Genomic DNA, 16644 nt, shown 5'->3' on the forward strand with positions numbered 1-16644 from the left:
AGACTGAACGAAAGCAGCATACTCACAAGCATTTCAAAAATTCAAATTAACCATATTGTCTCCTGAAAAATCTAAAGCCACTGACCGTGCAAAACTAGACCAGTTAATCTTCTTATTAAGTAAATCTAGTTTAATTCAAAATTATCAAAATCTAAGAAGTATTTAAATCAGCCAAATTAATATGAAAAACCAAAGATCTATGATCACTATTCGTATAGTCCGTTTTCACAAGCCAATGACAGATTCGTCTGGATAACCACTGAGTAACTAAAGTCAAATCAATATTCGACCTGCCATGAACATTATTAAAAGTATAAGGCTGACCTGATATATTGACTACACACAAATTATTCATTAAAATAAAGTCCTCCATTAAGCGACCTCTCTGATCAGTCATGCCGCTAAACCATAAGTTAGACTTTGCATTGGAATCCAGTGCAATAATTAAATTACTACAACCAATTTCACTGAAAACAGTTTCCATATAATGGATAGAATTAACAATTTCGTGACTTGGAGGACAATAAAGAGTTATTAAATTAAAAGACAACCTAGGAGTACTAATGTTCACACATGTTGAGTTCTGACTACACAGCCCAGAGAGGACAGTTACCTGCAATAACTTATTAAAGACCACAATTGCTGTTTTAGGTTTCACATCAACTACACTTATAACTCTGGCATCAGCAGGAAAACCAACAATTTTATGTCCATGTGCAAAGGAACCAACATACGGCTCCTGCATACACAAAATGTCAACACTTTCTTGCACGGCCACCATTCTAATTTCATCAATAACCGCACGACATCTTTGGGCGTTGAGTTGAACCAACTTAAGCACACTACCTTCATCTTTATGTTGAAAACTACCATTCACATTAAAAGTACTACAGTTATCCATCATAGGTACGCGTACTGGCGAACTCTAGAGCCCTTTTATACTCAGGACAACTACTACTCCTTAATGAGTGATCATAAGATCTACCTCTGCGCTTGCAGTTCACACAACATGGATCTTTATTTTTATTTGGGCAATCAACAAAAAGATGGCTACCCTGAGCACAATGACCACACGACACAGTCTTGTGTGTGCAGTGTTGTATAGAGTGACCATACCCCAAACACTTAAAACATTTAGTCACAACTGTAAAACGCCTGAATTTGTGTGACGTATATCCAAAATACAACCTGTCATTACACATCAAATTTTGCAACATATGAGGAGCTACCCCAATCACCCAATTATTAAACCTTGCCTTGGAACTGTTACTAAATCTAAAAACAATGCCCTCTCTGACCTCTTGCTCCTCATATCCATAATCTTGAAGGTTTTTCTTATATAAATCCCTAATAATATCCTCCTGAGTTAACTCCTTAGGTACATCATACACTAAGATGGTAGGGTTCAGTAACTTTACTTTATCCAGATTAATACCCTTTTGAAAAAATACCTCTGCCTTACTGAGTTTATCCAAATCCTTATCATTATCTGTTTCAACTAAGACTCCTTTATTTCGTATAGCTCTTAGATTTCTAATTTTTATTTCTTGAAACTTTTCCTTTAATGTGTTAACAATGACCTCTTTGACTTCCTGACTTGACTTATACTGTTCTGAGGACTCCTCAGCCCTGAAAATAACCTTATTATTTAATCTTGCCACTTTGCTCAGCTTCCTGTTATTATCCACCATACAGATATCATTTAATATTACCTGTTCGCTTAATTGAGGCTGGCTGAATCCAGCCCTAACCTTGTCCGCATAAGTCCCCTTTTGTTCTGCAACATTTGATAGAAAATGCTGCCCTCTTACAATGCCATCTAATAAACTGGCACGCACCTCCATCTCCTCTACCCTTGTTTTAAGACGTTCATTGTCAATGACTAATGCTGTTGATATAGTCTCCATGTCTATCCATACGTCAAGTAAGAAATTAGTTGCAACTTTAGTCACTTTATTATTTTCACTAGTCAATAACTTTTTTCTTCAACTTTGTTACAAGCTCAAAAATAGTAGACACGTCAGGGTACCTTTGCCTTTGATCCTATATGTTAGCAACAATTATTTCACTCTCATGAACATTTGTGCATATACTTCTTCTCCCCGATTCCGAATAAAAACTATTTACATCAGAAACCATATTATCAGGCTGAATATCCGGAAAATCAGTTATCTTACCATTTGACAAATCATTTGTGAAATCTGTTACGGCAACATCTTCTTCTTGCACCCCCTGTTCAACCATGCAGCCAACTTTAACTACGTTTTCCACCCACCTACCTGGATATGAGAATCAGCATTACCAGACGTCCCAGCTTTAGTATTCACACTAACAGTACTCATTGCACCACTACTTAAAACACTACTTGCTTTAATATTTTTAACTTTAGACGATTTCTCAGAAACTTTCTTTACAGAATCAGTATTGTACAACGTGGGAACTCTGGAAGGAAGTGGGGGGAAAGCTCCAATCTTCTCTTCCTTCCCCCCTCCTTTACCAAGCTTCTTACTATGAATTCTGCCTTCCATTAACTATAATAGTCGGTTCAAAGTAACCGACTATTATTAACTGAGACGCAACAATATTATTAACTTAAGATTAGTTAACTACTCCAAAAACTATAACGTCAATAAATAAATATATCAAGAATTAATGTTACAACACACGAAAACAGTAGCAATCGAGCTAGCAACCCGACCAGTCTGCAGTCGCGGAGAACACCTCAGTCAGATCACCTCGCTGGTGCCTAGTCTCCACAAGAAGCAATCTGCAGAACTGAAGTCGTTCTTCTTAAGGGCACTCTTTGTTCTCCTCCCCAATCTCGTTGCCCTTCTTCTCTGTATTCGTTCCAGCAGCTCTACATCCTTCCTAAAATGAGGCCTCCAGACTTATATGTAGTACTCAAGGTGTGGCCTGACCATTGCCTTATACAAGGGGATAATCATCTCCTTATCCCTGCTAGAAAAATTCATATATATCATTGAGAAGACTCAAATGAGTTACTCTGGCAGCCTGTCTGTACTGCTATGAAAACTTCATATCTGACTGCACAATTACCCCCCCAGGTCTTTCAATTTCCACTACTCTGAGTGTAGTGGAAAATTAAATGAAACGCTGCACAGTTGGTACGTAGTCTGGGGTTACTGCTACCCATATGCAGCACTTTAAATTTGTCAATGTTAAACTTCAGTTGCACTTCTCAGCCCATCTGCACAACTTTTCTAGATCCTGTTGAAGCAGCGTACTGACATTAACAACCCTGCCAACCTTTGTGTTATCTGCAAACTTGGACATTAAGCCTAATGTACCATCATAAATATCATTTATAAATACAGAAAACAACAATGGACCCAACACTGAACCCTGAGGGACTCCACTAATAACATTACTCCACGAAGCGCAGTGCAACCACTCTGTCTTCTTCCACTTAACGATCCTTTTGTTCATAACAGTAACTTGCCCTTAATGCCACATTGCTCCAGTTTGTACAGCAGTGTTTTATATGCAACAGTATCCAAAGCCTTTCTGATATCTGAGTATATGATGTCAAAATTATTTTTTGCATCCAGTTCCTTGACTCTCCATCATAGCAACAGATCATATTAGTTTTGTTTGTTTGTTTGGTTTTTAGGAGCATTAGCAACTAAGGCCATATTGCTCCAGGATATGCCGTGGTAATTCCCTGACCTTTCCGCATCCTCCGTATTTGGTGGTGACGGGCTCGAACCCCGGTCTAATCAAGAAGCGTGTACTACGCACTGCTGCTCTTTCCCACCTGGCTACGGAGGCGCCATATTAGTTTTACTTCTTTAAATAGCGATTCCATTATTTTCCCTGGAACAGACGTTAAGCTAACTAGTCTGTAACTACTCATGTCTCTTTTTGATTCGGCTTATTGAACTGGGGATAATTCGCACTTCTGTAGTCCGCAGGACTGGCGAAGTCTCCTAAATCCAAGGATGCTCTCATAATTATGGTTAAGGGTTTGCTTACCTCCCTTAATATAATTGAATGGATTTCATCTGCCCCAGGTGCCTTTTTTATGTCCATCCTCAACGATGTCTCCTCCTGCCCTTTCTTTCTGTTATCACAAAGTCATTTAGCCTTTGATAAACTTCTGGCATCTCCTTCCCTAAAGAATTCCTCATGTCTGAATGTAGATGCAAAATAGCTATTCAATTTGTCCGCAACCTGATCAGGGTCAACCTGTCAGCAGTTAACCCGTAGATATCAAGTGGCCCAATGTGATTCAACCCCTTCCTTCTACTGTTAATATAAGCATAGACGTCTTTGCTGTTTTTCTTTGCATCCTTTGCCAAAGATTTCCCATAATCTGCCTTCGCGTGCCTAACTTCCTGTGTGACTTGATGGTGGATTCTTAATGCTTGTAGGATCTCTGCTGATACCCAGATCAAGAGTTGTTGCCTCTCTAACATGCTGCTGTAGAAAACAATCATCGACTAAATCCAAACATGTCTTGCTAGTGTGCGAGTGACCAATTTCAAAATTCCAGTCAACATCTAGGAAGTTAAAACCCCCATTATGAGACATTCTGATTTGCTGGTCCACTCTATTTCTCTGTATGGTTTGGTATGCTCATCAGAGTCATTAGGCCTATAACACACACTCCTACTCTCAATTTTGTTTTCCCAGAGTTTATATCACACCAAACTGACTCAACGTTGTCGTCACCCAAGCCAGGTGGATTTAATATTCTTAGCGAAGAGCATAACCCCTCCACCTCTGCTATCTTTTCTGCCCTTGTAAAAGCCTAAAAGGGTTAAATAAACTAAACGTTGATGGCATCTTTACACTCAGATAACACGCACAACAGGACATAAATTTAAATTGAAAAACGGATGTTGCAGAGTGCAGAAATTTGGATTCAGCCAAAGAGTGATCATCATGTGAAATATTGTTGTTATTGATGGTAAACACCGAAAATGAACCACGGGAGTATGGTCCAAACTTCAGAAACTCATGAAAAATAAAAAAAACTTTCGAAACATGATTCTGGACACTCCAACCACCTGGTTCTGGTCCTCAAGCTTTTAACTCAGTTACAGGAATCACTCCTGGAAACTCTTAACAAATGTAACATTTGTTACATTTGTTAAGAGTTTCCATTAATGCGTATATTTATAACAAATATACGCATTAATAATAACCTCTCTGTTTAATCAGTATAATTCAAAATTTATGTCTTGAGCTCTTTCAGGTTCATTGCCACTTTGTATATATTCACTGGTCAAAAAAAACATAGACCTTTATTCAGGAACATACACTGCCCTACCATTAATATCCGGACACCCCTCCATGGATGGGGAAACAGGTCCTATGCATCCAACACGCTATAAATATGCACACCACTCGGCTTCGAAGGGACAGTTACAAAAAGTGGGCATGCAAGATGGCACGTTCAATAGAATTAACAGACTTCCAACGTGGAACAAAAGTAGGATGCTACATAAGCAAGCATTATGTACGAGACAGCGTAGTCATTCTGGGGATCGCTAGGTCAACAGTTGGCGACGTCATATGCAAAGTGAAGAGGAATGGGACTGAATCTGGCAAAAAAAAAAAAAAACTAACACAACGAGACAAGAGAATTCTGCGAAGAACTGTGCACAAAATCGTAATTTGCCATTGTTTCAAGTCGCGAAAACCCTCTGTGAGAGTATTGGAACTAATCTCAGCACTAGTGCAATACGAAGGACACTCCATGATATGGGTTAAAATGGTCGTGTAGCTGTTCACAAGCCATTGATCACCTCAACAAATGCTAGAGGCCGATTAACATGGTGTAAGGAGCACGAATCCTGGACTGTAGAGCAGTGGAAAACAGTTCTATGGACAGATGAGTCAAGGTTCGCACTCTACCAGCCTGATGGCCGTTTCTGGGTGTTGGTGGAGGCAGTGTCATGGTTTGGCTTGGGCCCATTAGTCGTTATTGACAAAACCATAAATTCTGTGCAATACCAGGACAACCTGGACAATTATGCACTTCCAACATTATGGCAATACTTCGGGGATGGCCCATGCCTGTATCAGCAAGACAACGCGCCATGCCATACTGCTCGGGTCGTAACAGAGTGGTTTGAGGACATGGGTATGGAAAAGTTGAATTGGCCAGTCCAGAGTGCTGTTCTGACCCCTATTGAGCATCTTTGGGATGTATTGGATCTTGCGGTACGTGCACGTAGAGATCGCCCGAAGAACAAGGCCGAATTGGTGGCTGCGTTAAAAGCTGAGTGAAGGAACATGTCACCTGACATTTATAAAACACTGATTGAGAATATGCCGCGAAGATTGAAGGCCGTCATAAAAGCAAAAGGTTTCAGCACAAAATGTTAAATGGCATAATAAAAGCTTTTTTTGTCTATAGCAGGTGTCCGGATATTAATGGTAGGGCAGCGTATATTGCCCGAATTACAGTTATTCACGTGGTGGCATGGATTCCACCAAGTGTCTGAGAGAGTCTGTCTCCAGATTTGACCATTCTTCCATTAAGATATTTAACGTTATTGAACAGCGAAGCCGAACTACCATTTCCAACGTATTCCATTCTAAATTGGATTGAGATCTGAAGAACCTGGCGGCCAGGATCGATGTTGAAAATCGTGGGAATCTTCTTCGAACCATTTAGATACAAGTTTTGCACCCGATACGACTGAAAGATGTTCATTGCCTATAAAACGATGCCTTCTAACGGCATGAGATGACCCCGTCTGTACTAATAGAACGTACCTTATACCATCATCAAGTCCAGCCTCTTGAATGGTGAATACGAGACAGTCTGGAAAGTCGGCTTCATTAGACTCACGCCGCACTTTCACCCTAATCATTGGCTACTCTGGACACCTGTCTGGATCACCTGTCTTTCCCATGAAGACACGTGATCTTTCCGATTCTAAAAATTAGAAACGGAAAGGTGATCTTTCCGTTTCTAATTCTTTGGCCAGTGAGTATATATGAAACTGATTTATATGCGAATGCTATGGCTGTATGAATTTGAGTTTTTTGACGGATTTGAACTTCGACTATTGCGTAATTGTTTGTTGTAGAAATTGAGCATTAATATACTGTAGATGTCAAAGAACAATCATCGTGTACAATTCGTACATCGATGCAGCCTTAATACGATGAAGTTTTTATAGTAAACCTTTATTTACTTTAAAACACTATTTAAAGATTCATTTCAATTAATATATTTATTAAAATTAATCTTTATTTATTTAATCATTGAGTTTTAAATATATTTAAAAATCGAGGATTAAATATTAATTTTAATAAATATATTTAATATATTAATATTATATTAAAAATTTTAATTTAATATATATAACATTTATATATATCAATGGCTAAATTTATGTTTAATATTAAATTAACTGTTAAATATAAAGTGTTTGAATAGTTTATTTCTTGATAACACTCGTGAAGAAAACGTTTCATTCAAAGGCATGATTAAAGAGAGAAATCCGTGTGGTTTTTACTTTAAAAAACTTTTTTTCCGCTTTGTGGAACATTCAACATTTGTGCCATAATTTAGTTACAATTATTACTAGCAGATGGCAGCAGTAGCCATGTGTTTACGATGTTTACAACTTCCGAATATTATGAAAGTCAGAAGAAATATTTTAAAGTGGGGAAAGAGCATTATCTCGCTGAAATGTGGACTTCGTGAGGTTCATTTAAATTTTTTTCCGTTTAAAACATTTTTTGTAAGAGAAGGAAAGATTCCTTGGACATTTACTTAGTTTAAATATACAGGAACCTTTCCTTTTTTTATATACACAATTTATATAAATTTTATATGTATGTAATTTATAGATCTCCATAAACGTGTAAAAGTAAGCCTAGCTTTTAATTTTATGTTTAGAAAAAAAAAGCAAATCAAATCAAATATTCCCAGAAGTGTATGCTATTTGGTTAAAGTTATATCCAAAGAAACATAATGCTGTTTGAATAATGAATTCATCCATATGTTGTATTTCAAAAGCTTATGAACAATTAGAAACATCCGTTGATGGACACAGTGCTTGTACGCATCTTACGCTGCGCATGCTCGAATTCGTTCGGATTTAGGTGGGGCAATAAAGAGAACACACCGTGAAAGTGCTAAAATGGTTTTATTTTTATTGAAAAAAATTGCCACCTGATTGGAAAGCTCTTATTACAGTGTTCTAAAAGTTTCTGAAAAGAACCAGCGAAAGATATGATGTTGGGCGGTTACGTTTTTCTTTATGTCCTCAACATCTTTAAAGCTCTTTCCTTTGGGAGCAGTTTTCATCTTGGGAAAGAGGAAGAAGACCGCTGGTGCCAGATCAGCAAAATAGGGTGGATGGTCGATCTGTGCAATAACCATATTTCTTCACAGCAAGTGCGGAATAGGTAGGGGCATTGTCGTGCAACAAGAATTATTTGCCTTTCTCTCTCGAACTTGCGGTCTCACCCGGGAAATGCGCTTCGAAGCACCTGTACGTTGAAAGCAGCATTGACTCTCTCCCTATCAGGTAAAAATTCCTTGTGGATCACACCCTGTTTGTCGAATAACACGGTTAGCATGACCGTGCCTACACCAGTCCGGGAGTTTTATTGCCACACTTCGTACGAACGTACCTCTTAAAATTTTAATTTTTAAGCGTCAATGATTGGTTTGATTATGTGCGATCAGTCCTATTTGCACAGGCTTGAGATATGTGGATGTGTGTACCCACCCCGGATGAAGCGCTCTTGATATGGTCCTCATTAACAATCCTTAGAAATGCACAGTCAATGTAAGCTGGTCTCTTTGCATTTCAGATCACAAGTTTGTGATGGTCTCCATCACAAGCTTATTCAACCTCCATCACAAGATCCATCACAAGCAGACTTCTCCAATCGAGTCTCTCTTTCTCGTCGAACCTACCCCGTCCCATTCATTGCCCTTCTTGGAGTTTGAAAGTTGGGGAGATCAGAAGAATTCCGAACAGCCTTGGTAAAGAGATTGTCATCGGATATTTGCCACATTTCTTATTGTATTTAAAAAAAAAAAAACTGACTTTTTATGCGTCGCCATGGCATGGGTTCCACTAGGTGCTTGAGGGGAGTCCAGCTCCGGATTTTACCATTGTTCCACTATGTTATTTGTTAGCAGAACAGCCGAACTGCTCTTATTAGATAATTAGATATTTTCGATTAAGAGGCCAGGACCACACTATCTTTTTTTACAGTCCTGTCTTGGCGTTGGCCGCACTACTCTAGTTGAATTTTTGGCTTTTTAAGAAGACAGAAGTGGCTTTGTAACAGGCAAATGACTACCAAATGCCGGATTCTTCTCATTTTACTAAACCCTCTCAGGGAATTGTACACTTCCATGAGACCTCAACTCAAGATATTTAGTCCCTAAGCTCCACAGGCCACATCTTCTAAGCTGCTTCATCGAATGAACAATGCTTATCACCCTTCAACAAGTTAGTTTCCGTTGTACACACTTTATCCAGAGGTTCTGTATCTTTCTTTTAAACATGCCCTCCAGACCTCATCACAATATTCTAGGTGGTCTCACCGTCTTCTTTGAGGGAGAGCTAATGAGCTCCTCTTCCTCTCAGGTTGCAAAATGCAGATAAATCGTAGATAGAACACTGTGTGCTCTTTCTTCCGCCTGATCATTGAACTTTCTGTATCGTCATGCCCAAGTCGGCCGTAGCCTAGTGGTCAGGCGCGCGGGTGCATAAGTACACGTGCCTTGAGTGACCGGGGTTCAAGCCCGTGACTGCTGAATGCGGTGCTGTTTCTTGTTTTCTGTGTATCTTGCAAACTCCTCTGATCGTTTGGTCTTCCCGGAGTGTAAACAGAAAATTTATTTATTTAAGTCCTTTTCCAGTACATAAACTACTCTGGGTTTCTGCACAATACTTTGCATTTGATAGTATTAAACTTAAGCTATCAGTTTTCAAATATGCTTGCAATCCATACAGATCCATTGAAACAGAATAACTTGGATCTGATCGTTAACCATCCTCTCAACCTGCATCCTAAATCAATCTCCTATAAACGAACTTCGATAGTTTCGCCTGCATATATGACCACCGTCTGTTTCGTGTCCTTCAACCAACCTCCTGACACAGTCTTCCTTGTTAGTTCGACCTGCTCTTAATATTGTAACCTCTCTTGGGGAACCGTATGAAAACCTTACTGAAATCCATATACAGGGTGTCTGAAAAATATTGGTACAAACGTTTAGGGGAGGTAGGTAACACCTAAAGGAATGTGAATCGCATAGGAACCCATAACCGGAAACGTCACCGTAAGTCGGTAGACGGCGCTGTTCATGAGTTCGCGAGAGGGAAAATTTCTGGTTTACTCATTCAAGCAGTAGTCGCCGCACGAAGAGCATGCATCGATATACGAACTGTGAGCCGGCAAACATGCACCTAGTGTATGAATTAGCAGAGGGCCTACACGGTGTGCGCCCCCCCCCATGCGGCACAACATCGCTTCGCAATAAATGTGTGGGCAGGTATGGTCGGTGACTGCTTAGTCGGCCCATACCTATTACCATCCCGCATGAACTCCGCTAAATATCGGATCTTTCTTGAACAAGTTCTGCCAGGGTTACTTCACGATGTTCCAGCAAATGTGAGATGCAACATTTGGTTTCGACATGACGGGGCGCCTGCCCATTATGGAAGGTGTGTTCGTGACCATTTGAACAGGCGTTTTAGGCGTCGATGGATTGGCCGTGGTGGACCCGTTGCCTACCCCCCCCCTCACGCTCACCTGATTTATCGAGCCTTGATTTCTTTCTGTGGGGGGGGCCTCAAATCTATCGTGTATGAATCGCCTGTTGAGACCTAAATGGATCTCGTGGCGAGACTCGTCTGCGCTGCTGCTACTGTCAAAGAAACTCCAGGTGTGTTCGACCGTGTTCGCCAATCCATGCTGCGTCGGTGTCACGCATGCATCGCGTCTCATGGTGGAACCTTCGAGCATATGTTGTAACATCATGAAATGCATCCATCTCGTACTCCATTGTTAATATTATGTCAAATAAATGTTTGCCACTAATAACTGTCTTGTGTCATTTCTGCTTCTTGTGCTTCTGCTACTACTTTCCCGTGACGTTTCCGGTTATGTGTTCCTATGCGATTCACATTCCTTTATATGTTACCTACCTCCCCTAAACGTGTGTACCAATATTTTTGAGACACCCTGTATATATGTCAGTCCACACCGTTGCAGATGTTGTGAGTTCGAATTCCAGGAAGGAACTCGAACTCCGTTATGAAAGAAACTGAAACCTTCTCGATCTCAGGCGAGAGCTGCATAATTTTCCCCATGGACAGTAGAGTTTCGCCTCCAGAATCCGAACGATGAAACTCGCAAGAATAGACAATATATTTACGTCTCATAGCCTTATTTGCTTTGGCACTTAACACACACTTAATGTCAAAGTGTTCCTCGCACCCAACTGCATTATAACCTCACCAAAATAATTTACCAGATTTCCCTTCCATGAAACTATGCTGAGACCAGTTTAGGATGCCATTTTGGTTAAGACTGTTCTGCATTGCTTGTTTAACCACAGATTCCATAATCTTACCAAATCACAGAAGTAAAAGTCGCTGTTTGGCTCTTCCCTCGTGGACTTGACATCAGTGCTTCTGCAGTTCAAGGGAACAATCCCCGAACCTAATGATGATCTCAATAACATTGCTATTTGTTGAATGCACGTCTATAATTGGATATACCTCCCAAAGGTTCCTGGTGCATAAGACTTTCTCACCTCGATACCTTTTCAGATACACTCTTCTCTGATACCTTTATTTCACTTTAATTCTTACCTTAATGTTGATTGCTGAAAGATCCACATCGAATGCTTCTTCGGCAGGTATCGGTAGGCGATTCCGGTATGTCAAGAGTTCATCATTCTTGAACAGCGTGTGGGATTTATTCAAGGGTCTGTGTAGTTGATAATCTTGGTTAAACTGATGATTATTTTCTTTGTTCCCGATGTAAGAAGTGTACTTCAAATTAAACCTTGGTTGGTGCCTTACTAGAAGAATTTAATTCACTGAAGAAACGGATGCATTCCCCAAGGAAAAACAAAACGGTGAACTCATTAGGGACTCAAGTGTCTATCGATAGACACTTGATTCCCTAATGTAGTTAGTTCTACTCCTCGCCATGTGATGGGGAATGTGGTGTCAGAGTTGACTAACGATGTATTGGCCCATATATCCTAAACAATCATCCCTTGCGAGAAATCTTCTCAATCACAGAAAATACAGTCATTTGCCTAATCCAACAACAATAAATTTTGACATTCCCGAGAAGTACCGTCAACTGATACTTCATGATTCAGGTGTGGATAATCCAGACAGAATTCTGGTTTTAGGTGATAAAGAACTCTTGGTTGAATTGAACAAAGATACAATCTATGGAGATGGCACCTTTGATAAAGTTCCAAATATGTTTTACCAACTGTATACGTGGCATGCCAAGGTGGGTAACTCATATCCGCCATGTATTTACATTTTGTTACAGAAAAATAACTTCGATACTTCATGAAGCTGTTGGTTCCAAATCTGGTGCCTCAAAAGGTTTTAGTGGATTTTTAGACGGCTTGCATGAATGCAGTGAGGACTGCCTTTCCACACGCTGAGGTCAAAGGGTGTTATTTCCATCGGTGTCACAGTCTTATCAAGAAACTCAGCAACATTGACTTCAAAGACTGAATTTGAAACGGAAATAAATACAAAAACTCAAGCTGAAGTCTCTTGCTGCATTAACCTTTGTCCATGATGTGAGGAGTGTCTTTGAGTTCGCCGCCACATTTCCAGACGAAGATAGCTATTATTATTATTAGCCATATGGTGCAAGGAAGCCTCAGGTTTCCTTGCACCATATGGCTAATAATAATAATTAGATTTATATATCTTAAACTCGTTGCTGGAACCACCTGGTTCAACCCTGGCAAGATCGGTGGTCCTCTTCTTCCAAAGGTATGTTCACAGGAAAGTTTTTATTCCATCTGTGTCCTTTGCCTTACAAAAGTCTGTTCTAAAATGGTTCAGTCCGAGTCTCCGCACTCTTTTTCTTCTAATTTGGCCATGGTTCCCTTCGTGCTAAACTTGCTATGTTTAATCTGTTTGATTCTCCTCTCTGTAACTGTACCAGCCCTGAAGACTGGCAGTGTGTTCTTTTCACTCCATCGTCGCCATCTCGTGATTTATTTTATTTGCTCATATTTTGAATGGTTTAGACATTCAGCACGTAACACTCGAGGTTTGCTGCTGTTCGCGCTCAGTTGTGGCCCGCCTCCTCGCGGCGTAGACGGGTATCAGGCCGCACCTCCCTGGTGCTTGATGCCCCAGAAACAACTAAACAACATAAAAACACATACACGGCACAAACATAGGATTACACACATTTCTGGCTTTTCTGCAGAGTTTTTGTAACATCACAGTGTACCACAGTGGAGTTGAACTAGCGTTTGGGAGCCGCCTTACATAAAATACTATAGATGTCTGCATGACCGTCCCCCCCCCCCCAGACTCTTCCATCATGCAGTATAATTGATGTCTTTTGAAGTTATGGACATCACGGCGAGATACAATCTTCCTTACATTACTGTGTTCTCGGGCCGGCCGCTAGATAGTTCACTGAACCAAACCTATTGGTAATTCTCTAGGAGGTTTCCGGATCAGCTAGTGTATAGTCTCGCGCTGCTTTTACTCTGACAGATAGACTGGGGGAATCCGAGTAGTGTGTATGCGGGGGCATTGTTCAAGGTCAAGGAGCTGAGTATATCCTTACCATGCATACGTCATATCCAAAAATTTCCTTACTTCATACAGCATGTCTTCGGCACCTTTTTTGGTTTCAAATACACCATGTGGTGTCAAAAAAGCAGAACAAAGTTATCTGCCAAAAAATCTAAACCTTCCAAACACGTCCTCATTCATTTTACAAATATACATGGTCTCAGTTCTAATCTTAATGATGTCCATTTTCAATTATAGTCTGCCAAACCCCATGTACTTTTTTTGACAGAATCCCAGTTATCGTTTGATTCAATCACTACTCATCGCAGATGTCCGAATTATTCACTGTATGATTCCGTTCGCTTCAAAAGTGGTATTTTTGCATATGTTCGGTATGATATGCCCTGTCAGAGATTTAGTAATTTGCAATTTTCCCTTTTAGATCTTCTCTGCCTTAAACTCTCTCTACCACATACTGTCAAATTTATCCGTTGTCTCTATAGTTTTCCTAACTCCATTTGGAACACTGACTTCGAGACTTGGCTTTCTCCCTCCAACTTTCCTAACAGTGAGGTTAATTTTTCTTGGTGATTTTAATGTTCACTTCTCCAGCTGGTTTCTGTTTTCTAGTTACGCGAACCCAGCTCGTCGAGATGCTGAGACTTTCAATTTCTAATGACCTCGCACAGATTGTTCATTTATCTATCAGACAATCCTAACCACACAGCCAACACGATCTTTTTCTCACAAACACCTAAGTACACGGTCGAAGTGAGTGGTCTTCTTGGCATCTCAGATCACAACTTGGAGCCTTTCTCTCTCTCGTGCCCATTCTCAACCTCGTGTTTGGCATTACAAGAATGCAAACTGAAAATATTTCTTTTCTTCTGTTCCTTGGTTGCACTACCGTTTCAAATCATCTGATGTCAGCGTTTGCTAAGATCGTATCAATGAAATTATTCTTGTAGGGATGAAATTCTTTATTCCACACTCCACCTTAAAATCTCCTCCTTTATCTATCGTCCCATTGCACTCATTTCTGTTCTTTCCAAACTAATGGAGAAAATCCGTTAACCGTCAACTCTTAAACTATCTAGAAACCTTCTATCTGATCAACGATCGCCAGTATGAATTCAGTCAGTTCCACCCATTCATGGATAAATTCAGTGGGAAAGTTTGAAACTCAAGCAGTTGCTCTTGGCATTTCAAAGGCATTTGATAGTGTTTGGCATAATGGTCGTCTAAATAAGCTTTCATCTTATTGATTACCAACTGCTTTTTTTGTAATTGGCTATCCAGTTTTCTCTTTGACTGCTCACTTCGGGTGATGGTAGATGGCTCTGTGTCTTCTAACTTCTCCACTAATGAGAGTGTTCCCCAAAGTTGAGTTCTTTCTTCCGCCCTTTTCCTCTTGTATATTAATGAGCTTCCATTGACCTGGAATCCTATCCATAGTTTTGTTCATGATAGCACATTGAATTCTGCCTTTCAGTTTGAGAAGCCTTGCCCCTGCTCAAACAGCTTTGACTTCTGGAATATCTACTACCAATTCCTTAAATGCCAATCTCCAGGTAATTCTCCATTGGAGCAAAGACAACTTAGTTGATTTCAATCCTTCTAAAACTCAGTCTTGTCTTATATCTCGCAAAAAGGATTCTTTTGCTCCTGTGCTTATCTTTGGTGACACTCCGATTTCTAAGCAAAATTACATCTCTTTTGGGGGATTACTCTGACTTCTAATCTCTCTCTCTCTTAGCACAAGCACATTACAAATATTGCTTCCTCTGCATCTAAAAAAGTTGGTTTTCTCTTTCGCTCTTTGCGTTACTTTTCTTCCAAACAGCTGTTCTCTCTGTACAAATCGCAAATCTGCCCTACCATGGAATATTGTTCCCACATCTGGGGCGATGCCCCAAAACCTTTCTCAGGAGAGGGCAGTTAGGTTAATTAATGACTCCTCTCTAACAGAGTCTCTCCACTCTGTCTCATAGACGTCTTGTTTCTGCTGCATGCCTCTTCTAGAGATACTGCCACGGGCACTGTTCTTCTGAATTAGCTTCTATAATTCTCGCTCTCTCTCTCTTTCAAAACAGTCCGAACACGTGTCGTCACCAGCCAACACCCATTTAATGTCCAACTTGAAACACACAGACCGAACGTTTTTTTGGATAATTATATTGATTTTTATTGTTTTTATACATTTTAATGTTATTTACTTCATTTTATTTATTTATTATTATTTTTTTTCGACCAATGAAGCAGAGGTCTTCCTTTGTCGGGAGCCGTATAGTGAAAGGATGCTAATACATGTACTAATATACTATCTATCAATTCGGCTAGATTGTCGAGTGCACCTACTTTGATCGTGCCGGAGCGGTGACTGTGTATTAAGAGCCAAAGAAACTTTAGGCTACGGAAGCGTTCGCATACTCTGTCTATAAATTACGCGCATAGTGAGATCGATTTGCCTATTTTCAGGAGGAAATCCGCATTACGAAATTAAAAACCACGAAACCCTCGCCTGAGACCGACTAACTCAGCCAAATTGTGAAAAAGACCCATAAAAATTCCTTACGTTATCAACAGGATTAGACAAATTTTTCTTCTTGGTTTTTTATTCATAGAATAGTAGAGCTCTTTTTTCCTCGTTCTTAGATCCTTCCCCACCGATTTTATAAACTCAGTTTTTACAAGTCTCACCTAATCAATGTTTTATTATATATTTCATTACTTATAATTATAGTATGAAGCAGTGTCACGTGATATACCATGCTTTTTCCTTTTGCTTGATTGTGTCTTTCAGCTCTTCCTGTTATCTCCATTTTGTCATCTTTCTTCTTTGTTACTTTTCAATTGGAACGAATCCCGTAATGCATTAATATCGAATAGTATG

This window comes from Mastigoproctus giganteus, chromosome 14, assembly GCF_048544385.1.
Source record: "Mastigoproctus giganteus isolate SK-2022 chromosome 14, ASM4854438v1, whole genome shotgun sequence".
NCBI lineage: Eukaryota > Metazoa > Arthropoda > Arachnida > Uropygi > Thelyphonidae > Mastigoproctus > Mastigoproctus giganteus.